General features: G+C 39.4%; 1 long non-coding RNA gene across 1 annotated transcript; it reads left to right on the top strand.

The window, feature by feature from the left end:
* The first annotated feature begins 2197 nt into the window (after window positions 1–2197).
* LOC108444619 lies at window positions 2198–23763 on the top strand. Its single transcript, XR_001859257.1, has 2 exons — window positions 2198–15556; window positions 22736–23763. It is a non-coding gene; the product is annotated as an uncharacterized LOC108444619 (long non-coding RNA).
* Window positions 23764–24982: the final 1219 nt, after the last annotated feature.

The following is a 24982-nucleotide window of genomic DNA, read 5'->3' as shown; positions in this document are numbered from 1 at the left end:
TGGCACAGGTTGTATTGGCTGTTGAGCTGGCTGGAACTGTTATTGTACAGGATAGTTCATGGCCTTCTCCCAGACAAGTCACTCCTGTAGCCTTCTGCTACCCAAACCTTGCCAGTTATGCCCACTACACCTTCCCAGAATGGATTTTGGCCTAATTCTGCTCTTTCGTACACACACACACATGCTCACATATACATACACACCCAGTTCTTGGCAAAGCAGTTCCTGCTCACACAGATGTCTGACATAACTGTGGGCACTGAAGTCACCCAAAACGCACTGCCTTGGTCCTGCTGGCCACACTATTTCTGACACAGGCCAGGATGCCATGGATGCCATGGGCCTTCTTTGCCTCCTGTGCACACTGCCAGCTGATGATCAGCTACTGTCAGCTGGCATTCCCAAGTCCTTTTCTGCCAGGCACCTTTCTGGCCACTCTGCCTGGAGCTCTGCAAGGGGTTGTTGTGACCCAAGTGAAGGTCCTAGGACCCGGCCTTTTTGAACCCCGTACAATTGGCCTCGGCCCCTCAATTCAGCCTTTTCAGATTCCTCAGCAAAGCCTTCCTGCATTGCAGCAGATAAACATTCCCACCCAACTTGGTGTCATTTGTGAACTTACTGAAGATGCCCTCAATCCCTTCATTCAGATCACTGATAAACATTTTAAACAGGACTGGCCCCAAAACTGAACCCTGGAGAACACCACTTGTGACCGACCACCAACTGGATTTAACACCATTCACCACAACCCTTTGAGCTCATCCAGCCAGCCAGAATATCCATCCAATAAGGATGAAGGTTCCCTTTTTTTTGGTCACATATTTATAAAAACATTTTTAATTGTCTTTTATGGCAGTAACCGGATTAAATTCTAGTTAGGCTTTGGGCCATAAAATTTTCTGCCTGCATAGCCTCACAACCTCCATGTCTAGACTTAGTTGTTTTTGCCAGCTGTATGTAATTCAGTGGTATGGACTTCCAAATAAGGTATTTTATTAGTTGGAAGGCTTAGATTGTTTAGAAACATGGAAAATACATGTAGGGCTTTTAACTTTGAGGTCATTGGTTTGAGCTTGGTCCAGCCTGATAAGAAACCAAAAACATTAATTCTGTATGTTCTCATGCAACTCTTCCAAACAAGTATTTCCTAAAGTATAAGAGGGAGGTCATTGCTGTTATTTTTCCTTCTTTTTCCTGCCTTCCCTTCTGAGTTCAAACTTGAACACTTCCTGGTAGGATGATCTGCTTTGGCTTTTTGAAGAAATGCAGCAGTGAATGTTCTTCTGTTGAAAGTATTTCTTGTTCCCACCTACATATTGTATATGAATAATACTTTGTGATTACCTAGTTGACTTCACTAGATGGCCTTTCTGCTAGATGTTTTTCACTGTGAACACCCTCTTGTCCAGGCCATATGTTCTGGGTTTATTTCACATAAATTCAGGTATTGAGTCGAATCACATAATTTAAGGGAGGGTTTCTCTAAGCCCTATCATGTGGAAGAGAGAAAAGCACCAGGTCAGCATATCTGGAGTTTTATGTGAACCACTTTATCTTCAATAGCAACACATTTGCGCAATTTTGCTTAATACATTTTGAGAACTGGTATAATTTGGGATAATGCTTAGGTGCAGAAAGGCACACTCAGTGTCAGATTAGAATGTTCACACTGAAATTTGACATGTATTCAGCTGGATTCAGGTTGAGTTTTGATGCCAAGATTCAAAAGAAAAATTAAGGATGTCTGCAACAGATAGCTGATGACCCTTGGAAACCTCTAATTCTACTAGACTTGCAGTGCAGGCTTCCCTAAGAACTGAAAACTCAGGATCCTATGTAATCACAAAAGTTTCCCAATCTATACCTGTGGGAACCTGAACTCCTGGAGGCTGATTTACTGTGATCAGGCTGGTTAGCATACCTGGGGAGCACTATTTTGTTGCAGCGGGGATTACTGCAACAAGCATATTTCAAACCAGGAGTCCCGTGGAAACGAAGTATATATGGACAGATTCATGGTAGATGTTTCAGAGATGTTTATTTCTCCAGCTGCATGGCCGGGGCTCTGCTCAGGACCCCTGCAGTCACGGGACCCGCGGGTCCTTGGCCACCCCGGGGAACACAAACCAACCAATGGGGAATGAGACTGACCAGGGGCAGGGAAACCCCGTGTCTCCCCCCCAGGGCCCCTCTCCCAGGGCTCCATGGCAGGGGGAGGGACCCCAACACTATTTCACTTGAAAACACACAAAGAAGGTGATGGCACTGCATAAAGACTGTTTGAGGCTGAAGATATCTTTGGGGTTTGGGTCCTTTGTCACTGGCACTACTGCCAGCTTCTTATGCTTCTGGTGGCTTCCTCTCCCTTCACTGTTGCAATCCTGGGTTAAACACCAGTATAGGGATGAACTGCAGCTTTCGTATTAGCTACATGCATATTCAGGCTGTCAGATTTTCTAAGATGACTGTATAGTGAATGGCATTACAGAGGTAACTGTCCTTATATTTTCTACTGTTTTTCTGGATCCTTCATTTTTGATACCTATTGCACTATGGATGTTGTTTTTCATTTACAGTAGGCCATATTCTTTAATAGATACCTAAGGGTGTATTTCATGGTTACTGCCACAGTGATTGCTGTATATTCTCCTTGTTTCTAAAATAAATACTGTACACAAGTCCCATTTTAGAAAAACCATTCTCTCGGCTCCCAAACACCATTTAGACCAGTTAAACCTTCCACCACTGCTTTGATCAAGGTCTTGCTTAATTTTGAATCAATTTTTTCCAGCTGATACCTGAAATACCAGTACTGGGGGTAACCAGCTACTCAAACTGCTTGTGAACCCTAATCAATAAAATGTTCAAGGAGGAGACTGGCAGCAGTATCTAGGTTTTCAGCTCCATTTTTTTCATGGTCAGCAAGCAGCATAGACACATTGCTGATGTGAGTTGATGCTGATCTCTCTTAGTCCAACTTGTATCTCCATATTGCTCAGTCTCTCTGAAGCAGCTGAGTGTGTCTGCACTACTGTTTTCCTAAGACCTTGTGAAGGCATTGGCTTTATACTTCATAAAAATGCCCACAGTGTTCAGCTGGCCTCCTTTTGTCAGTTTAGGAGCCAAGTGGAGGGGAAGCAGAGTGAGGAAGAGAAGAACTCCCTTAGTGTCCGAGCAGTCGAGTGAAAGGGGTGTGTGTTACTTGCAACTGCCACCAACAATAGGGTACTGTTGGTGTTACCAGAGTCTGTGATATTTTCAGAGACCTGAAAATGACATTTTATTTTGGCATAGAAGCAGAAATTTGTCCTTTGAATTGCTTGTACTTTCCCACATTGCAAATATTGCTGATACAAAGAGGGAATGATCAGCTTCTCGTGGGATTTGCAACCATTTATAGAGAATCCACATAAATTTGCTTGTGAGATTTCCAGAATTGGTGGTGCCCTGCATGCAGCTGTGGGAAAGATGGGGTGGGCTTGAACTGTACATGGGAGAATGGCATCAAAAGCCCTGCCTGTGCAGTAGCCTTAGGCTGTTTTATAACCCAGTTAGAGCACTGCTTTAGATGATTGTAATATGTGTCAGTACCTGTCATGGCTTGATCTCACACAGTGAAGATTTTGAGCTATTTTAACCCTGATCACAATTCTGAGCAGTTACTGCATTCTATAGCATTACTTCCATGTGCATAAGCATTCAACTTTACATCTGTATAGGTGGCATAGCAAATTGTTTACCCTGATTCCTGATTGAGATGATCTCACATGTATAGTGTTTCAAATGCTCTTTTTGTAATCGAGTCTTCTTCCCCTCCATGCCCACATGGAATACGGTGTTGAGTATGTAACAGGTAAACCATTGCCAAATTGCATTTTTCAGCTGGAACTGGCTGACAACACTCATTTTTCAGAACTGTAAGCTGTACCTCTCAGTCACAAAATAATCTTCACATGTATATAAGAGCATAGGAATGGTTCAGACAGAGTCTGTCTAGCACAGTACCCTGCCCCAGCAGTGTCCATGTCTGGACATGTAAGGAAGGAAAAATTGGGCAAAATTTTGTCAGTTTCTAATACACCTTCTATGATGAAGGCATCAAAGCTTTACACAATATTTATTCAAGGTGTGAATGAATGATGGATTTAAACAATGACATAAAGGTTTTCCTGCTCTGTTTGGTTATCCTTTCCTAGTGTTTGCTAATATTCTAGTTGGTTTTTGAACACTGAGTTGGTGCTTTCACAGTGCTATCTAGCCTAAACCTTTCTGCAGAACCTTTCTGCAGAATCCTTCTGCAGAATCCTTCTGCAGAATCCATCAGCCCATTTAATATGTAACCACCCGTTTTACATGTGATACCAGATCTGTTTTTCCACATGGTTTTCCCCATGACTTCACATTTACCGACATAGAATTCCACCTACCATTTTACTGCTCAGTCACTTAGGATGCTGCTCTTTCCTACACTACCTTGAATGACTTAATATCATCCACAGGCTTCACCATGGCACTCTTTGCCAGGCTGTTTACAAAACATCTTGCACTGCACACACATGGCCAAATTTGTGCTGGTTCTGAGACTGTTACACTCCTTGAACTGAGGAGGTTGCTCAAACCTATCCAATAGCTGGAAGAACTTTACCTGTAGGGAGGGAGTGTCCTCTAATTACTTGTTCGCTGTGAACTAAACCAGCAGATCTGCACTGCACTGTTCTTGATATGGAAGATTTAGAGGCTCTAAGAAAAAGATAGGTTAGATACCTTTTCCTGGATAGGCTGCACATCAGGAGTCTTATCTTTAAACTTCAGCATTCAGATGCTCTTAAAATATCTTAGGCTGAGACCTCTGGACTGTTGAGAAGTTTTTTAGTGGAGTTTTTTAGTATATCAGTATGATGTGTGTAGCACTGGCTTGACAGTTTTTGTTGTGAAGTTCCTTTTCATATTTGTGTGCCTTTGGTTTTCATCATCCCTTTATGAAATTTTGAACCAACAGAAATTTTCACAGAAACCTAAATGGCCACGATGGAAAAATCTACAACTTCCTGCCCTGAGCAGCAGTGCTGAAGAGTTGTGTATGATTCATACTGGACATGGTCCCAAATTCATCAAAAATATTACTGGAATTGCAAAAGTGGCAAGTCATTGTGGGGGCCTGGACCCTGCCAAATGCTGAACTGAGGAAGCTGCAGCTCAGCTAGCGTTGAGTCAGCTCGACTTTGCTGTCATCAGCAGAGCATTCCCATTTTACACCAGCTGACAGCCCCATCACAGCTATCAGTTTGCAGACCCAAATGCGATGGGATTAGAAGCAATCACCGTAAATTACTGCTTTGTGCAGAACAATCGGGGGGCTCAGCAACGGATGTGCATAGGTGGCATGGAAAGAATTAGGCAGCAAAGACAAAAAAGTAAAAATGATGGAAAAACAATGATCATATCAAATTATCAAGATAATATATCTTACTGAGGTTTACTTTCCTTTGTTGAACAGTAGTTGGTTTTACAAAAATGTTGTCTGGCATGCAGGAATATTCACCATCTCGTTAGCTGATTTGATTCTTTGCAGGGAGAGATTATTCCGTCTGCCTTGTTTGAATTCATTTTCTATTCAGTATGGAAACAGTCACCCTAGATCTGGGTTAATCCATCTTCTGGTGGACATCGTGAAATCTGAATGAACCGAAAAAAGAACAAATTGCAGCGGGTATGTAACAAGCCCCTCTTCTTTCTGTTAAACCTCTGTTAATAACGTGTGAAGGAGTGACAACAAAGAGCTTCTGTCCTCTTTATAAAAGACCCTTAAGGGCAGAGGCAGGCTGTAAGAAACTATTCTTTTGCTAATGATAGCTGAATTACTGAGAATGCTCAGTGTTAAAACCCCACGAAAAGGATCTTGTACATGGAAAGGAAGTATTTCCTTGGATGACTTGCTAATGACTGTCAAACATTTGCAGCCATCACACAAAAGGAAGCATTGTGAAGACAAGGCACAAGCAACCTACTGCTACCCCTGTGGTTACATTTGCCAGTAGCTGTGAGCTGTAAGCACTCGAGTAGTCCCACAAATTAAAAATTTACTCCTGATTCTGAATTTTCTTTACTTCACTCTTCCTACTTGTTTCTTTTCTTTTTTCTTTTTTTTTTTTTTTTTTTGAGCCTCAAGGGTGGCTTGCTTGATTTTACTAGAAAGGTCTTTGAGCCTTTCAACCACATACAACTCTTTCTGAGTTATAGAAAAGACTTTTTCATACCAAGTTTTTCACTTGTTCAATATCCTTAGGTTTCTCTTCTCAGCTCAAAACATACTCATTAATATATGTGCTATGTGTAAAACATAGTGACTTGAAGAATATTCTTGCTCATAGCTATACATCTTGTATGTGACTTAAAGGTTAACTTTTCCTGTGTTTTAACATGTAGTCCAGTGTCTAGCTTACAAGGGGCAATTTAGTCCTAATCACATATTTTTTGTACTTTCAGAAAATCCACCAAAAAGGTGATCTCCCTGTATTCAATTTTAACTAGTATTTTGTGGTTTGGGTTTTTTCCCTCAAATACAAGGCAGAAAAACAACAAAAGGATTCATGGTTCAATAATTGCATTATGTATAACAAAGGAACATCATCACAATGTCCACAACCAAACTCTCATAATAGTAATTTTTTATAGCAGTCATATTTTGGCAATAGCACAGAGAATTAACAGCTAATTTGTGAGGAGGAAAGATCACTCATGCAGCTCATGCTGCATGCTAGACTCAGACAGGTGTTACACACTTCTTTTCAGCACTGGGATAGCATCAAGGGACAGATTTTTGGGGAGGAACTCCTATAACAACAAAATACTTAGAAATGAGGCAATATTTCTTATGATGGTTTAAATACTGAAAGCTATGCATACATTAAGTTTTCTTTTTGTTCAGTTGCTTTTTTACCCTTAGTATAACTTTATTAGTAAAGCTCTGTGGGCAAAATTTTAGGCATGGATATGGTCTATGATGGAAAAATTTTCTGTCAGTTTGATGTCTCAGCTGAGCTGGGGGAAAAAAATCCCACACCCTAAACGCATTTATCTGTCCACACAATATGGAGCTCTAATCTTGGCTTAGCAAGCATCATTAAAGCAGGCGTGGTGGAGACACTGTGGAAAAACACCTTCAGTATTTTGTTTTGCTGAAATAGCTCTGCTAGCAGAGCAAATTCACAGAACCTCTTCAGTGGAGAGAAACAGGTTAATAGTACAGCTAATTATGAAGCATTCACTGCAGGAAAAGTGAATATAGACTATATTACTATTCAAGGATATGTGCCTTGAAAAGCAACATGCCTAAAAGCACTAAAGAATTTCAGTGAACAAATTATCTATGTGCTCCTGACATCCTCCTGTGATTAAAAGGGTAAATGCAAGCCTTGAATGTATGGACTGCAAATTGTTAGAGAGGATTTGCATCAAATACTAAAGAAATGATGGAGTTCTACCAGAGCTGGAATAATACATTTAGTAATAAGGATAATTAATGATAGCAATAACCTAACAAGATGTGTGATGATATCTCTGTAATTCAAAATATGTATATAAAACCAGTTGTTTTTAGCTAAAATATGTATTTGAGTTTAAGGAAAAAATTACTTTTCGAAACCAGCATGTTATGCTCCTTGCATCTAGCCTTAGAAATGGAACTGAACACCATCACAGTAGAGGTGGATTACCTACTTTCCAGGCTTAAAGGGTACCTCTCACAGGTTTAAAAAAGTCCCCTGTAAGGAGTGAGATATCTGCCTTAATTATAGATGCCTAAACATGAGATATCTGAGTTATCTGCTCAACCAGTATGATCAACAGCAAGAAATAAGCATCAGAAGAATGCTGTTCATCTCAGCTGAAAACATATATGTAAGACAGATCAGATAAATTGCCCTCTGCAGATGACGTTTTTGTACTGTGAAGAGAGAACTTGAAGGAGTAGCTTCCAATATTTAGGCAAGTTTATTAATGCAGATGAATCCCTTCAGAGGTGTAGATTTGGCAAAGCAAAGGGCTTCAAGATTTTTTTCTTTAGCTTTTCTTAAAGTATACAAGATATGCTACTCCCAATAGAAAAGACACAAAGAAGTATTTTTTCACAGTAAATTGCACAGATTGCTATCATTCACCTCCCATTGCAGCAATATCTACATCACGAACCCACATTCATAATTTTCTGTCTGTGAATGACACAAAGGACAGAGACACTGAGGATTAAAGGCTTGATTTAAATCCCATTAAAATGGGAGTGACTTGCATTGACTTTAATGGGATGTAGATTGAATGCAGAGGAGGCTGAATGTTGAACTGCTGTCAGGCTTGAAGTACGGGGGGGTATTAAAGGGCAAACTAATAATGTTTCTGTTAAATGTTAAGTACCCATTCTTCAGAGAGACTTGCCAAACTGGTCATTCAGTCTCTTTCAGGATGACTCAAGTGACTCAGTAAGCAATAAACAAAATTATTAAGGTAATTGCTACTTGTCTTCATGTCTTCCAATCTTTGTTACATTCCAATAAAGTAAGATAGTGTTTACTAGGATGTGTTTACTAGATACTATTAACAATTTATTTCATATGATAGTTTTTACCATCTGATACTGTCAAGGAATCTGTCTTCTATTGATGCATTATTTGATCCATTTACAGGCCAATGAGGACATGTAGGGCTACATTAAGGCTACCAGTTTTGGTACCTGTGACTCCTGTGGACTGCAAGCCCTTATATATCTGGAAAGTCCTTAGATACCTGCACAAAATAACAATAAAGCCTTCTGCAGTTGATAGGTGCCTATGCTCCACTGAGCACATGGACAACACTTGGTTCACTTCTCCATGTGAACAGAGGCAGGACATGGAGCTCATGAAATAGGAAATGGGAGCTTTGTTTTTTGAGTCCTTCTTTTTATAAGGAGCTTTGAATCCTGAGCTGCTATTTTATATAACCTCTGCCAAAATAAAGATGCAGGGATGGTCCTCATTTTCTGTTAAAGATGAATCTCCACGCAGGGATGAAGGGACGAGGCAATGGGCACAAACTCAAACATCAGGAAACACTATTCTTATTGTGAGGAAGACTGAGCACTGGAACAGATTTCTCACAGAGGGGCAACCAGCTGTAGATGGTCTTGCTTGAGCAGGGGTGGTGGACCAGATGACTTCCAGGGTCCCTTCCAACCTTAACCATTCTGTGATTCTGTGATGAATGGCAGTGTCTGTGAGGTAATGGGGGTGTCAACCAGGTCCCTGCTTCTGAATCCTTGTGAGAAGAGAAATTTGTGGACAGGCATCCTGGCTTCAGCTCAGTTCTGATAGGACTGTTCAACCACTTTTTATTAATAAAGGGATTACACCAGGGCTTGATGCAAGCACCACAACACAAACTTGTCTGGGGAGCACTTGTATCCCTGATCTAGGGAATGTCCTAGGAATGTGGGTATTCCTTGTGTCCTGGGTATGGGGTGGGGTATCCACAACTTCGAGCAAGCTGTTTCAGTGCCTCATCACCCTCAGAGTAAACCCAATAGCTAATCTCAGTCTACCTTCTTTCAGTTTGAAATGTGAAAGTAAAGATGAGACATGCTGCAAATGGGACATATTCTCAGTGAACCTCCTGTGCAGCTGATCTCTAGTCATGCTGCAAACAAATCCAGGTTATGTAGACAGGAGATCAGGATATTATTCAGGATTTCCACACTGATATTAGATGAATATTCTAAATTCTCTTAAAACTACCATAATTAAGTTTCCAGGCAGAAAATGAAGCCGTGTGGAAGCAACATGGCCATTGATAACTATGCGTATTTTCAGGAATTCTGAGGAACAGTAAAGATCCTGTAGAATTCTCCATTGGCTGCCTGGACCAGGCAAAAGATGTGTGGAAAGTATAGCCTGGGAAGTAATGGTCCTCTGCCGTGGAGTAGGAATGTTTCCTGCTTGCCTGTGGTCTGCTCTCTTGGTGAAAGACCAGATGCCAACACAGATAGAGCATTGCTGGTTTTACCAGCACGGTGAAAAGAGTGTAGTTTCCCTTGGTTGCTGAGGCTGGATTTTCCCAGAGGTTTTGTGTGATGTTCTGCAGAAATGTGCACAGATATGGATGGATTACATTTGGAATTTGGGACTGGAAACACCCATTATATCATATTCTCAAATTAAGTTAATTAATCTATTTAAAAGAGCTCAAAGAACCTGTATACCAAGAGGTCATAATGTTCTCCACTGTTCTTGTAAAAATTTAAAACATTATATAAATTTATTAAAAGAAAAAGATCCCACGTGCAATTCTAGGTTTGAAATTTAAGACATGTTTTATTGTTTGGTTTGCTTTAGAGATAATACATGGTACTGGAAATTAAACTGAATTTAAACATTTCTGTAGATGCCCAAAATATTACACACACAACCTCCCCCTTGACATATTTTAGAAAACATTCTAAGTGCAGAAGAAAAAAAATTACATAAGTACATTGACAGAAATCCCAGACTTGCAAAGCAATCTATCACATGACATTCCGGTAGACTGTTTTATTTACAGTTTGTTTTAAGAAAAGTAAAAGGTTTTTTCCATCCTCAGTTTTAGGTTTGTGTGTATCTCTGCCAATGTTAACCTTGTTGTATCTTTGCTATCTATGCCACCCTAAAAACCTGAATGTAGAACTAATTCCTAGCCTGTCTCACAAGTTGCAGCTTAATGAGTTTTTTCTCTTTTCATATATAACAAGAAATACAAATAGCAATCCAAAATAATTTTTGTGAATTAAATACTTCTGCTGACTTGCAGTGACCTTACCATCCTTGTTCTAAATAGAGAATTGAACAGATCCTATTTAGTCTCAGACAGCAAATCCAGCTTTTTTGTGATGAATTTTGAAATGTGTTTGTGAGGCATTCTTTCTGGTGAAGAAAGACAGATTTCATTTGGAGTTTTTTTCTTTACATTCAGGGCTTTGCATAATTTCGTAAGAAAGGAAAATCATGAATGCACTCAGTGCTCATGCTAGCTGGTGACTATTTCATGTCAAATGCAGACATTGGAGTAGGAATGAGAAGCCCACATTTGTGAGTGAGTGCCCTAATTGCTGGAGAGGAGTAATCAGCTTTCTGCTCCTTTCCAGACTAATCAATCTTGGCCTCACTTTTGATTTATGTATAGTAGAACAGATGAGCATCAGGGATGGATAAGCTTTGCTTCTTGACATAAACAGCCTGCAGCCTGATGTCTGGTACACATTTTGGAGGCAAGAAAAGGTAAACTTTTTTTTTTTTTTTGAATAGTAAATACCATTTTTTTGCATAGCAAATACCCTAGTTCTGAATTTTAGAAGGAAGGTGGTCATGATCGGTGTATTCTTCATGGAGTTTATGCCTTAGAAGTGTGTTTTGTGTGCACAGAGTGTACCTGCCAGACTGGGTTTCTTGGAAAACAAGCATAATTTAAAATCCCAATTATGTATAAACATGAAATATATGCTGAGCTGCTCAGCTGTGCCAAAATTGTAGCCATCTGTAGCTTAGATGCAGACTGTCATAGGAGGTTGACATCACAGGTGCAGATGTGAGACAGTATCCAAAATTTCACTGCCCATGTAGAGTTGTTAGTTGGGTCAATAACTACAGGGGGGAGGGTGGCTGGGGAGGGGATCTGTGGGAGATGACCCAGAGTCCTCAGGGAGGTGTCTCACCATGGATTATACTGAGTGCATCAGCTATGGCACACAAGAGGACACTGGGGAGAGCAGGCAGGACATCTCCAGCTGTTCCAGTCACTGGTGTTTAGGGAACTGAAAGCCTCCACTCAGGCCTTAGCAAGGCTGATACCATTAATCTGCTCTTTGGTTCCTGGTTCCTAGCATACCTCAATGTACCACGTTATGCTATGGATACAAAACCATGGATCTAGGTTTGGCCCTTAGTCTTTGGTCTTGTAAGATATTTTCACAGCTTCTTAAAACAAATGGCTTAAACCCCCCTGATCTTAATCCAATTTTTCCTGTGTCTAAAATGAGTTATGTTCTGAAGACTTCCTGCAACAATACACAGGCCTAGTCTGACTTGTTCTTCCTCTTTCAATTTTTCTTTTAAGTATCCTAAATGATGGTTGTCACTAGAACCAGGAATCCAGACACATTGACATCAAAAACAATTGTAGTATGTATGTGGCAACAAGGGTGGGGGGAAGAGTGGAAGGAAGAGGAGCACTTTGAAGATGTCATGATAACTCAGGCATGTTTAGATTCAGTAAGTAGGTGTGCCTTTTTCTGTATCCTGCTCATCTGCAGAGTAGGATGTTTGAAGAGAGGGAAAAATGAAATGTTATTTCCAGTAAAGGGGAGGAGACTTAACAATGGCAAAATCATTATGAAAAAAAAAACGGTGGAGGGAACATTAGAATTTTTAGCCAGAAAATAACTGGGAAGAAAAGTGTGTGTATTTGAAATAAAGATGAAAATTGCTGCCTTTTTTGTTTTCCAAAACACTGATGTTTATAATTTATTTGTGACTGAATTTTATAAAACTGTTGCAGTAAATACAAGGCTGGAACTGAATAATATTTTCACCTATTTTTTTTGTTATTTGCCAGCAAAATAATTGAAATTACATGCAAATTCAACCTATATTTGCAACTAACAAAATTTGCTTGTTTAGTTGGAAACAGATAGATGGACTCTGTACATCTCAGTACTTTGGCGGAGGTATCTCACAGGACCCATGTGCTGAGGTGGCCTCCAGTGTATCCCACAACCAGGGGACCAGTCATTAAACCTCCCTCAAATTTTACCTGCCGTGCCTCATGGTCTTGACAAACTGAGAGCCATGATGGAGGTGCACCAGCAAGGGTTTAGTGAAGACTCTACATCATGTCTGCTAAGAGTATGGGAGAAACCGTTCCCCAAGTGGCTATCAACCACAAAACTGGCAGCTGTGATCAATAGGACACACCACTCAGTGAAGCATTTTTAGCAACAGGGCAATGGCACATTAAAGGCTAGGAGCTGTGATTTTGCACAATGACAAGACCCATGTGTAACTGCAGAGAGTTTCTTCCAGCTCTACTATTCTTCAACCTTTCCAAGCCTGCTGGCAAGGTGAGGACAACCAGAAATCACCAAAAGCACTGCTGGAGTGCTTGTACTCTTCGCTCCAGGAGTACAGATATCCAGTAGGAGTGCAAGGAGGGGATACAACTAGTTCAAGAGCAGTTAGTAACTACAAGAGTAGTTTATATTTTGCAGAGGTTTTCAGGGCTTTATCCATTAAAAAAAATTTAAAAGTACTTCTGCTTTTTTTTCCCCCGAAAGTTAAGGATTTATCCCATAATCCAGATCATTAAGCTGCAACTTCAACATAATACCCTTGTCTGAGATGATCTTGACTTTTGCCACTCATTTGGCTGACAACCCATGTTTGGAATATTATCAGAACTTACCAGAACTTTTCATTCTCACATGTGAAGAACTGAAGTATTTAAGAGACAATGAAACAGTGTTAATAAAAGATATTGAGAGAAAGTATCAAAATACCCCAGATATCTAGAGGTATATAAAGTATTTAAAATATCAACATGAATTTAAAATTATTTTTTCAACAATTGCACATATATATATATATATATAAGAATATAAAGTTGTGTGCCGGAGATAGGGGTTCTGCCACATAACTTGAAAAACATTCACTTTGATATGTGCCAGATCAACCTTTCCTAATTTTGCTCTAAGTATTGCCCATTTGAGCCTGGTTTGAAGACAGATTCACCAAGTTTCAGTGGTCTGTTTCCCTCCAGCTCTTTGTTACCCCCTCAATGCTATTTACAACCCTATATCCAGCCCTAAAGCAATTTGTGAGTACTTCTTAACTAATTTCAGGAAAAATTGATCGGATTCATTTCTTTAGTTTAAGCAGTTTACCTGGTTTGCTTTGTCTGAAGTGGATTAGGAAACCCTAATATAAACTGTTCTTCTAGCAGAATTGTAGAAATGCTGAAACCTTTGGCAGTGGCTTCCGCAGCAAGACTTCACTCAAAGGAGCAGGGCAGGGCAGTGATCTCCAGGGACAACTCCTCAAAGCACAAGAGGACCATCCGGATGTGCAGGAAACAGCAGGTGTGGCAGGCAGCCAACTTGGCTGAACAGGGAACTCATTGCTGAGCTCAAACACAAAATGGTAATACACAGAAAATGGAAGTGGGGTCACCTAAGGAGTATGGAAATTGTAGTTTGAGCTTGAAGGGGTGAAGTCATGAAAACCCAAATCTGGCTGGAGTTTAAACTGATGAGTGATAGGAAAGGCAACGAGAGGGACTTCTATAAGTACATTGAGAGAAAAAGGAAAACCAACAAAAATACTGATCTGCGGCTGAATAGGACAGATGACTTAACGGTGAAGTCTGAGTGACTTGGTTCTTACTGGCAAGGTCTGCTTTCCAGCTTCCCAAATCTCTGTGGCAGAGTCTGGGGTGAGAGAAATGTTACCTGTAGTAGGGTGTGTTGGAATTAGAGACCACTTAAACAAATCGGACATATGCATTCTGTCCAGCCCCACGGACAGAATGCATCAAAGATTGCTGAGGGAGCTGCTGTGTGGCATTGGGATGCTCTTCAGCATGGTCTTTGAAAAGTGGTAGAGAGTGCAGGAGGTTCCTGGAGATGTGACAAAGACAAATGCCATGTACACCTCCAGAAAGTGCAAGGAAGAGGATCTGGGAGACTACAGACCAGTCAATCTCACTTCAATCTGTGGGGAAGTTATAGAGCAAATCCTCTTGGAAACCTTTTCCAGGTATGTGGAGGAAAAGAATGTGATTTATCAAGGGTAAATCATGCCTAGCCGAGTCTGATTGCCTTCTATAATAAAATGACTGGGTGTGTGGACAAAAGGAAAGCAGTGGGTGTCCACAAATCCTGAAAAAAAGTGGAAGGGATCACTGGAAGTACTGGCATGTAGACAAGAGGCTTATAAAAAGACAAAAGAAAATGTATTACATAACTTTTCTAAAACATATTGCTTTTTATTTTTTAAATACATGAAATTATTTGACAGATTTAATCTACGAGAAAACATGAAGGGTTTTAGTTTGCTAAATTTATTATTTAGTGATGAGTAAGTGCCTATGTTTCAGTTTATTCTTCATTTTCTTATCAGCTGATTGCCAAATCATCGTAGTAGACAGTAACAGTTTACACTGGAGGTATTCTGTTCTAAGGATCTCAGAGTTTCTGTATAGGCACATCGTTTTTTTAAAGTAAAACATTTCAGGTTTAACAAAAGCTGCTGTTTTAGGTTAGGGGAGTATATTTCCACCTGGCCTCTGCTCTGCCATGAAGCTGATGCTGAGAAAGCACGTTGGCATGGAAGGCTAACGGGAAGAACACCAGAGCCACACATCAAAAGAACAACTGGGATTTGTAACCGTTGAATTCATGTTTGCAGAGGTGCTACAGGAAGTGTTTGTGCTGGCAGCCTAGATGTGTGGAGCCAAGAAAAAGAATGGAATGATACTCTGCCCTTTCCCAGGATCAGACAACAGAGTAAGTTTTAGCCTTCATATTTGTGTCCAAAGACGCACACTAAAGTTTCTACTCACCACAGCCAGAGAAAAAGCAAACCAAATACTGTATGAGGGATTTTTCTTTTTATTTTGTTGCTTCCTCTCATTGCCTCAAAGTAGGCAATAAATGTAAAAAAATATAAAACACATTTTAAGTGTGCACAAATAATACATATTATTAAAAAGACTACCAAGGACTGCAACTAACTTTAAATAGATTTTTTTTCATATCTGACGCTGGTCTTTGGTATGCTGCTATGAAGATATAGCTGTTGAGTGCTATGTGAGTTTAACTCTTCAGTGATAGCAAAGCTTTCCTATATGTCTTTTGCCTGCTGACATTAGGGTGGTACTGCTGTCTGGTGATGGGGATGCTTTCACTGCTTTCTGTACAAGGTAATGGTAACTAGATCTTTCTGAGATTGTTTTCTCCCTTTAAACCTGTGCTGGTCCATTGCCAGATAGCTGAAGTGGCAGGATGCCTGATTCATCTGAGAGCAGCAGTGTTGGGGCCCTCCCCCTGCCATGTGGTCCTGGGAGAGGGGCCCTGGGGGGGAGGCATGGTGTTTCCCTGCCCCTGGTCAGCCTCGTTCCCCACTGGTTGTTTTGTGTTCCCCTGCACGGGCAAGGACCCTGGGGTCCCGTGATTGCCGCAGTTCCTCGGCAGAGCCCGGCCATGCAGCTGGAGAAATAAACATCTCTGAAACAGCTATCAAGAATTGGTCCATATCTATTTTGTTTCCACGGGCCTCGTTGTCTGATACACACGTTGCTGTTTCCCCACTGTAACATAGCAGCCTTTGCTATTCAGTCTGCATCTCTTATTTGTATGCACAGTACTGATTCTTATCACTCAATGTGATACAGATACCAGTTAGAAGAAAAAATATGAAAAGAAATATTAATAACTAGGACTTGCTTCGAAATGTGTTACTAGAAGTTGAAAAAGCTGCACTATCCCAAAGAAAACAGTGTTGTATCTAAGAAAATAAGCAGTTTTGATGTACAAGAAATCAGAGCAGAACAAATAATAAAAAAGAAGACATATTTATGAGTGGTATCAGAGATATATTTATGAGTGGTGTCACTGAACAGCATAGAAGTCAGCAAATAAAAAAAACTAATGGAAAAAGATTATAGAATGGAAGAGTAACCGTCTGGGTTAAAGATATTTTCTGAGTAGATCCAAACAAAACCAATACTTACAATAATAAAGGCAGGATGACCCTAATAGAAATGCAATGACTGACATAAAGAAGGCAGAAGCATTCCGTAAGTGCTTCAGTTCCTTGATATGGACTGGGGAGAAAAAAGAATTATGTCTTCCTGTTGGATGATGCTGATCTAATATCCTCCAGTGGTGCTAAGCATAGCTAGCAGGTGCATGACATCATGTGATTTTAAGTTAGCAGTTCCAGTAACCTTGCAACCAAACCCTTATCAAGATTAATGTTGAGATTAGTGTAAAGAACCTCTGGTTGCTTTTCAAGAAGCCTTGGAATTTCCAGAGAACTGCAGAGAAGTTAACACTGTGCCATTATTTTAGAACAGAAAATGGATAAAAGCCCAGAGCTGAATAATGCAGGTCTGGCAGTCAGAGCAGTGTATTAGGACAAATAATGGATCAGTATACATACACAAATTAAAAATATTAAGATATATTAATATAATTAATTTCAGTCAATAAAATTGAGAGAAATATATCTTGGCCAAGTTACCGAATATTTTGGGTGAAGATCCAAGTTTGGTTGGAGAACTGAGAAACTTCTGGTAGAGTTTTGACTGGGTACTGTGTGAGATTTTCTTTAATACACCACAGAAAAACAGGTCAATGTAGCACACATTATGATGAAGCAAAACTCTTTCTCTCCAAATATAATTGTAAATAAGAGTGTATCTGTGTCTTGTTTGATTAACTGTGTTTTCCATGACGTGCCAGGGGGAGAATTTTTGCTCTATGTCATTGAGCATTTTTACCAATAACTGGCCAAAAAGACATCGCATTCTGTCTGACAAAATTTGGTGATGACACAAGATTACAGGAGTGAAAAATTTCTAAGAAGATAGTGATCAGCAAAAAAGAGTATCCAGGGACACTGTGTAAGCAAGAATAGGAAAAAAAAAAGACATTTCTGTACAGCCAAATAGGAGATCTGTCATACAGGAATAGAAACATAAGCCATAAAAACAGGAGAAAGGACTTTGCTGTGAAATAGAGATTCTGAAGAGGACGTTATTGAGACCACATGGGAAAAAAAGGGCAAATACTACCCGTAGGTGTATCCACTGGAAAGAAGTGGAAGGTTACAGCCTTGCCACTTTTGGCAGAGAAGCAATTGCTACTGGAATAGAGTGTCCAGTTCTAGTGCTCAGAATTCATGATGGATGTGAATAATTTGGAGAAGGGTCAACGAAAAGCCATGAGAATATTAAGGACCTGGAAAGTCTCCAGCAGTGCAATCTCAGCTTATCAACATGATGACTTAAGGATAACTGGTCACAGTACACAAAACAGGACAAATAGCAAAGAGCTGTTCAGTCCAGCAGTCAGAGGTCTGACAATCTCCTCTGTCAAAAAGGTGAAGCTAAAAACTCAAATACAAAGTAAGGCACTTTTTTCTTAACAATCCATTAAGTTAATGGCTATATTCACTTGCTGAAGCAGTGTGGTATCACTGGTAATTTTTTACTCTAGATTGGGTGTGTCTCTAAAGGCAAGTTTACTTATTGTGAAGCAGAAATAACCCTGTGAGACCTGTGCACTCTGTCACTGATGGGATCAGACTGTCTATTTGAGCCCTTCTGCTCTTCTTCTATGCCTGCATGCATATGTGCTCTGAGAGAGCTGGTTATCTGCATGGCATGACCCAGGGATGATGCTACCTTAGATCTGATAAGCAGTACAGCAGTGTTATTCTGGTGATGAGCTCTGGCTAATTAACCGTGTCACGCACAAGGGCCAGTCAATCATCTGTGGTAATGTGACTATGCTGCTTCCCTTTGTGGAGCTGGCTCTATGCAGTCCAGGGTTGTGCAGCTGTTTGATGTATGTACAGTTCAATATAGACCCTAAGAACGTATGTTTTCATGTACTAAAAAAATGGTCACAATAAAGTGCTTCTCTCTTTAATGAAGGTAAAGTCATTACTGTAACCTGTATTGTGGTATTTTAAACTCTTGTATGTATCTGGACACCAGATATAGCTGAGACATTACAGGGTGTCTGCTTCCCTCTGCATATTAGCCACATTATGACACATTATTCCTGGTTTTCTTAGATGTTTTTTGGCTCTGATGTCCCTACATCATTTAACGAGAAACATTGGACAGAGGACTTATTGTGACATTATTCATACTGAGAAGAGGAAATAGATGATGAGGAAATGAATAACTCTTCTGTGAAAAACTGTGAAATGACAAAAATCTAATGGAGACATTTTCACAGTTGTTTGTAACTGTTTATCGTATCAGTCAGTAGGCGAGTCATTGCACCAGAACCTCTCTTTGTTTACTCCAGATAAATATTTGCAACACACAAGCAATTATTTGTATTACTGGGTCTCATCCCTGGAATCTTCCGGAGACATTCTCTGATTCCATGATACCTGTGTGGGCTAGGGGTGTATATTATATACTCTGCCTTTAACAAGGGTTTCCTACATTTTGTAGTCACTTGGAACTTTACAACATCTTTCTAAAAAGGCTTCCCTAAACCAACAATGTCAATACACAAATATATGATGAAAACTCAAAATTAATATTATAGCATTCTCGCTACATGCAAGCACAGAAACACTTAAATAATCTGAAAAATAAATAGGAATTACACAAAAAATAGGTGAGAAGGTTGAGGATGGATCCCTTCCCTTCCCTTCCCTTCCCTTCCCTTCCCTTCCCTTCCCTTCCCTTCCCTTCCCTTCCCACAGCTCCTTTGAATACTATTCAGTTCGGCACTGAGGATCCTCTCCCTTTCACACAAACAAGAAGCCATTTCTTCAGGCCCAGAACCTCCAGCTGACTGTGCTCAAAGTAGTAGCCACGACAAGGACACCAATTCTGCTTATCTTCTGCTTCAGAGGAAGGGATATCCCAGAAAACAGCTCCTTAGAAGAAGTGTCTTGCTGGGATAGTCATGGTGGCCACAGGATTGTTTCCATTCCTTCCTTTTGTCTGACAATCCATGTTGCCCAAACTCAGAGTGGGAAGGTAGCTTCAGCAGAAGGCACCACAGAATCACCCGGATACAGCACGAACAGGGACGGAAAGAAGGCTCTGCTCAAGAGATCTGTGTATTCAATGGTGGCTTGAGCAATGATGTGTTTGATTTACATGAGATAGAAATAAGGGCTAGCTTAGAGGTTGGACTTCAACTTGACCTTGTCTCATGTAATGTCCTCATGAACACCCTGAAGAATATTTATCTAAAAAGTAATCACTCTAAGGTTGTTTGGAACTCAAACTGTTTTAAAACCATTCTTAAGCAGGAGCTACCTCTGTCAAGCTGGTAGATCATTTCAAGTAAGACTTTGCAAGAATCATTTGTGCGTGTGGTTCTGTTCTGCACTTTTGGGCTGTTTATACACAGTGTACACTTAAAGAATTGAGTAAGAAATAGAGTCTGGGAGCAGTCTGGCAGATGGCACTAGAATTCAAAACTGTCTTGATGAATCAGAGACCACTAAGGTGGTCTGTAACCATCAGTGTGAAACTGTAAAGGTGAGTCGTATATGCTGCTACAAGAAGCAAAGATCAGATGAACGTGTAAAGATAATTTAAAGTTTTTATGATTGTAAAAAGAGAAAAATCTCATTCTGGGACACACTGAAAGGAGACTCATATGTATGATAAATATTTTGTAGAGTTCCAGTGTGAGATAACTTTGATTTTAATACCTTTCAAATACTGTGCAGTAGTTTGTCAGTATCTATCAGGTGCCTATTACAGCAAAATGTCACAATCTTAAGTACTTACGCTGCAGTTGCAGCTGAAAATCTATAATCCTGTCTTACATAGAAGTCTGGTGTTCTTTAATGTGCTGCATATTTTCAGGAGTAATGTAAAAGTATATTGATATGAATGAGGTAAAGGAACTGACAAGCCTTGTCAAGTAGGGAGCATTGAAGAGACAATTACTAATCGAGCGGACAGTGTGTTCCCTCCTCCGGTTTAATTGCTATTAAGGAATGCATCTCCTTATATTCATTAACTGTACTTGACATCTGTATATATGTGATGTGTGTTCCACAACTTCCTTCTTGCTTTTCAAGAAGTGCAACAAAATCAAAGGTTTCTGAACAACAGAATTACTGCTTCAACATCACTCGAAATGCATACAATTGTTTATGGGACAAAAGGGAGGAGAGTGTATACATTATCACTAGTGTTGCCTTACAAATAAGACATGCCTTTGCTTCTCACCCTCCAAAAGATGCACTAGGTTCATCTTATTTAATCAAGTTATAGGAAAAAAACTATTCAGAAAAAGAAATGCTTGAGAGATCAGGGCTTTATATTTCCTATACAATGAAATAATAATGCAGTGAGAGGCACCATCATAACTTAATCCCTGTTGAAGGATATAAAAGGGTAGACAAACCCCAGATAGTCTACAGAAAGAAGACACGCAGGCTTTGAATATTTAAACTAAAATGTAAACATACTTGCCTGGTATTATTAGCACTATACCTGATATGCATTTGCCCACACTAAACTAAACTAAACTAAACTAAACTAAACTAAACTAAACTAAACTAAACTAAACTAAACTTTCTAAGAAGGTTCAACACATCTTTGTCTGGCAAACATCCATTGATTTCAGCTGTCCAGCTATCTCACAATGAAGTCTGTTTCGGTGTAAGAGAAGCTTTCCAAAATATCCACTGAATACCAGCAGGTGTTTATACACTTTAATGATATCCTCCTGAGCCTCTTTTCTCGAGGGTATGGGGTCCTATTTCTCTCAACCTCTCTTTATCTGTCAAATCCTCCAAAAGTGCATTTAAGTAATTAGATACTTTAAAGCAAATATTGCCAGTTCTTTGTTGATTCTTTCAAACAAGTATATTGGAGAGGCACTGGAAAGGGACTATTTACAAGGATACGTAGTGATAGAAGCAGGGGGTACAGCTTTAAACTGAAACTATGGGTTTAGACCAGATATTAGGAAGAAATTCTTTATGGTGAGGGTGGTGAGGCACTGGAACAGTTTGCTGTGAGAAGCTGTGGATGGCCCATCCCTCAAAGTGTTCCAGGCCAGGTTGGATGGGGCTTTCAGCAACCTGGTCAAGTGGAAAGTGTTTCTGCCTAGTGCTGTTTCCTTCCAACCCAAACCAGTCTATGAAATTTCTGAATATAAGCAAGCAACTCTTTTTTTTTTTTAATACAGGAAATAAATGATGATGAACTTGTTCTACTTGTACAGTCTAATGGTTCAAACACTGAATCTCACCTTTCTAAGTATTTAACCCTCGCTTAGGATTCACCTGACAGCAGACTGACACTAGCTCAGTCTACCCAAGATTTGAGTTAAATAGAAGTTAGTCTGTTTTGCTCTGGAAGCAGCGCAACTACTTCAGCCCAAGCTTGGAGAACACTGATCTCTGCAGCTCATGGCTTTCTACACTCAACCTTGTAGACATCCTTAATGCCTATTCAAATATTTGAGCACTATTTAATGAATTCCAGATCATAATAAATCTCTCCAACTATACAAATAAATCATACACGAAGATTTAAAAGCCTTTTAAAACGTTTATAAAACTTAACAAAGTCAGTAAAAAAAGGGGGGACTTAGATCCACTTAAACTTGAGTCGACATATGCTTAAAGAAACTTTAAGATACTGATTTTACATTTAAATTTCACTTTTCATTCTGAAACACTCACAAATATTCTACAAACTGACAACAGATTCGGGAGGCTCCTACTTTCTAGCATGGAAATGCAGTCACCTCCAGCACAAGACAGAGCAGATGTCTCCATACAGAGTGTGAAAGTGAAGAGTGGGGCAGGATGCTCTGCTAACCCATGCTGCAACTGGCGGGAAGTGAGAGGAACAGAGGAAACAGATTGTAATTATTTAATTTGGAATTTGGCCAGGAGACCATGGCTGGCCTTCCTGTTTTTTTTTAAGAGTGACATGAAATGTCATTTTACTGCAGGTTTTGCAACTCATTGGGAAGACTGGAGTAAGGATGGCCAGACCTTGAAGAGTTGGAAAATTTGGTTACTTCTAGCTGAAAGCTGTAAGCTCTTCAGGCAAAAGCACAGTAGAAGTCACAGCAGATCACACATGCTATATACTTCTTGTATTTTTACTCCCAACTATACCTTCTCTAGTTTTTTCAGCATCTTTTATATTGTGACCAATATCCTGACTTATGTAATATATGTATATTTGTGTACAGACACAAAAGTAAAAATGCATATATGCATAGATATGTTTATAGAGTAATTTAAAGGCATTTGACTTGCATATTATTAGAATATAAATTTATTCTTTTTCGGTCAACTAAAAATAAGTTGTTGAATTCTTGCATAAACTGAGTGCATATGTAAACAAATATTAAATGGCCTCACCTATTTGTGACATATTGTTCTTCCTCTGAAGACATTTGTAAGTGATGTATCTCAACTTCAGTATGAACGCTTTTATAAAGATCTAATACTTCCAAATACTAAATAATGAGTTGTAAATATAAAGAAGCTTGCCATATTCTCTGGCTATTTGTTCTTTAACATCAAATTTGGGCAAACAAATTTAACAAGAGAATTTTAGTATTTAGGTTGACAGGAAGTGTCTTCATAACCTATGTGGAGGTCCTTGAAGCAGAGCATTATTGTCATGGGTCATTTCACAATCTGCTTCCATCTCCTATAAAAATATAAAGTTCTGAAATTTTTGAAAAGTATCTTTTCTGTTGTCATTAAATGGCCATAAAAGTTACACCATTCACTGCTATGAATTACTTAAATTATAAATTATTAAAAGGACAAAATTTTTATAATATTCCTAACCAATTCTCTTTGAATTTATGAATACCACGTAATAAATGTTTATTCGTAGTTTCATTACATGTCACAGTTTAGCCATTCAGTGTGAGTAGTACATGATTTGTCAGCATTTCAAACTTTTATTACTATAAACTGATATCCACATCAGAAAACAATAAAAATATTTCCATCAGTGCTCAGTGGTCTTTATTATTCATGCTAATGAACATAAAAGTTTAAAAATGCCATAGACTAGTCCAGTGGTTAGGCAGACATTCATTGCTTGCATGAGTGACACACACAGTTTACATTACTCATATTATGGCATGAACTAATGAAAAATTGTCTCCAAATATATGAAAACCCCCTTAAAATTCAAAATATGAGATTAAAGTGATAGGACACATTAAAAGTGGTGTGTTTGTGGTTTTTTTAAAGACAGTGGGCTACATTTTGTTCAGACTGTTACGGTTTTTCAAAAATTCTTTATTTCATTGAAAACTTTTTCAGATAAAACTCACGCAAAGCATTCTGTATACCACACAAATTATATTACATAATATGAAATATATTTCATTTGTATATTTACAAGTATAAATATGTAAATACATATGTATTCTTATCTATGTACTCATATAAATACACATCAAAAGTGTATGCACCTGGTTACTGCATGTGTTCAGTATTTGACTACAGCAGATGTGAACCTTTCATGCTATATCTATGCTAGTTCCTTGAGACCAGTGGGGCCAAATTTGTAGGACGTGCTACTTGCTGTAGGTGCATTCCAGGAAGAAGCTTCCTGCATCTTTGGCAAGATCCAGTCTGGTCCTGTGAACACCCATTAGCAATTATGATGCTTGTTCCAGTTTAGTTTAATTAAAAAACAACCAACCAACCAAAAAACCAGTTTCCTTTACATCTGCCATTTCACTTGCAGCTCCAAGTAAAACTTACCAAATCCACCAGTTTTGGTTTTGTTAACTTGGCATGTTTCTCTCCTGCTCCTGCAAAGGCTGCATGCATTAAACCCATTTATCTGGGGAAGATGTGAGCTTCTTTGGGATTTGTCATTATTCTTTTTCCCGATAGCTTCAAAGGAGAGCCATCATCTGACTCCCTTGGTTTCACCATTGATCTGTTTCTTCGGGGTAATCCAGCTTGTACCCTCTTCAGGGTAATCCACACAAACTTTGGGAAATGAATTATCATGAAAATTTAAAAAGGCAGCAAATGCTTCCCCTCATCCCACTCACCCAAGAGCAAAACAAATTGAAGCAGCTTCTGGAGGATGTGGTTTGTGATGGAGGTCTGGTTACCCTAACTCCTTATCAGTGTGTCCTTTCAGGTTTTACTGGGTTTCAGGATTTGACTCCCACTTTTTTCCAAAGCCTCTAGGGTGGCTACAGAGGATG

The sequence above is a fragment of the Corvus brachyrhynchos genome, unplaced genomic scaffold, assembly GCF_000691975.1.
Source record: "Corvus brachyrhynchos isolate BGI_N302 unplaced genomic scaffold, ASM69197v1 scaffold121, whole genome shotgun sequence".
Classification (NCBI taxonomy): Eukaryota; Metazoa; Chordata; class Aves; order Passeriformes; family Corvidae; genus Corvus; species Corvus brachyrhynchos.
This window is presented reverse-complemented; position numbering and strand designations above follow the sequence as displayed.